Source organism: Solanum tuberosum, unplaced genomic scaffold (genome assembly GCF_000226075.1).
Source record: "Solanum tuberosum cultivar DM 1-3 516 R44 unplaced genomic scaffold, SolTub_3.0 scf00344, whole genome shotgun sequence".
Taxonomy (NCBI): domain Eukaryota; kingdom Viridiplantae; phylum Streptophyta; class Magnoliopsida; order Solanales; family Solanaceae; genus Solanum; species Solanum tuberosum.
In genome coordinates, this window is record NW_006239273.1 from 150686 (window position 1) to 152892 (window position 2207).

The following is a 2207-nucleotide window of genomic DNA, read 5'->3' on the forward strand; positions in this document are numbered from 1 at the left end:
GCTACAAAGATATTTGTATACGCGTAAGTAATATGGAGTACTTTTCACTATTATATATTATGCGCGCAAATAATATATAAAAAGTAATAAATAAAATAATAATTTTATTATATTAATCCGAATTGTTATAAGTTATTTCTTATCTCACTCATTGAAAAATGAATAATATTTAATAGAAAGAGTAAAATAATAATTTATCTCTTCTTTTTTTTTATAAATTATAAATAGAAGAGGACGTACATCTATTTATAATAGACAAATAAAAATGAACGTGAAAATATTATATATCTACCATAATATAACAAGATGTGTTGGTTATTATTTGGTATAACAAGACCATAATATAGTATAATTTATATTATAAATTAATCTTAAGATAACATAATTAAGCATCAAATTAATCTTCATTGAATAAACAAATACATTGACAAATTTTAGACGTGCTTACTTAATGATGAATATTTTGGTCGATCAAAATGATTTTGACAAGGACGTTTTACCTGTTTGCCGGACGAATCGAAGTTATTATTCTTATTTTTAATCAAATTATCCTCTTGAAAAATAAGTAATAAATCACAGATGTATTTTTTTTGTAACATTGAAATGTATCACACTTGCTTTAGAAAAAAACAAATTGTTGACTACTCTTCCACGTGAAAATGTGACAGGAGAAATATCTATATAGTTTATTTATTTAAAGAGTGAAGTATTGAAAACATCTTTAAATTTGGTCTGAATTATTAGTTTCATTCGTAAATTTTTGACAGTCTTAAAAATACTTTTTTATTTAACTAACTGAACTTAAATACACCCTCAATCTTGCAACATGAGAGAAATACGCTCCTAAATTCTTGTCAAGTTTAGAGGTGTTTTCAACACTTCTCTCGACTTTTTATTAAGAACCTCAATTCATACAAGAGTTTGAGACCACTTGCTATGTCATGTCACAAATCGAAGTGGTTAAAGTGATATATTATTCCTTGGCCAAAAAAATAATAATATCATTCCTTGGCCAGCTGGTTTTTAATTTTAATTAAATTTTTAAGCCTTTTTTGAATCTTAAGACATGTAAGTAACTTAAAAATTAGTCGAATTTCAATACAAAGATTAAACCTCAGATTAAAAATAAAAAATAAAAAACTTAAAAAGGAAAAAAAGATTTTGATTCATGGAGATTGAGTTGTTGAGATACTCTATGTTGTACCTTCAAAAAGTATATGGGAATCACGTTCAAAATTCACTTATATTTTGCACATTTATTAAAGCTTCCATTAATCTAGGTATAATTTTCTCAAATGTTTTGGCTGTATAGGTGAACTTCTTAATGATAACGACGAGAACATATACTAAAATTTCACTTAATTATTTAGGGATAAGTAAATATGAAAATTCACTAACTAAGACGAGTTAGTATAGATTATAGAACATATAAAAAACGATTCAATCATGTATTTGTATTAATTATGAATCCACTAACTAAGACGAGTTATATAGTCTTGGTGAATGGTGACAATTCAAAATTCATAAACTTCAAATTTTGACTTTGCCTAGATGATGGGGTCACTTGTCCATGTAACAAAAGATCATCATTTATTAATTTTTTTTAAAAGTTGAATTAATGTAAAAAAAAAAAAAGTTGTGCTCATCCTCCAAATTATATATATATATATTTTCTACTAGCCACGACCATCTTATAAGTAGGACTCCTTTTCCATGTCAAAATAAATAAAAGAAATTTTCTATGTCAAAATTAATTTTTTTGGGGGCATGATGTACTTTTTAGAAAAGTTAATTAAAATTAATTGATAAAAAATAATATGTTAATATTACGTTTTTTATTTTTTCCCAAAATTTTCTTTAATACTCCTAGAAATGTATAATAATTTTTTCTTTAAAAAACACATTATAAAAAGAGTAATTTTAGAAAATAATGATTGATATATATATATTTGGACATTAAAATTATTTATTTATTTTAAATCATTAAAAGTGTGCTAGAAATTCATTTATATTGGAATGAAGGGACTAATCAATAGGGCAATTTTATTTTGAGATACTACATAATTCCAATATTTTTATGTAGGGAAAACTTTATAAAATAAAAAATTTAAATTAAATGTTATAACCACAGTTTTATTTAATTGTAATTCGTAGCAAATAATTGTCATTCGCTTCTCTCCCCAGATATCTCGCTCGCCACTATCCTG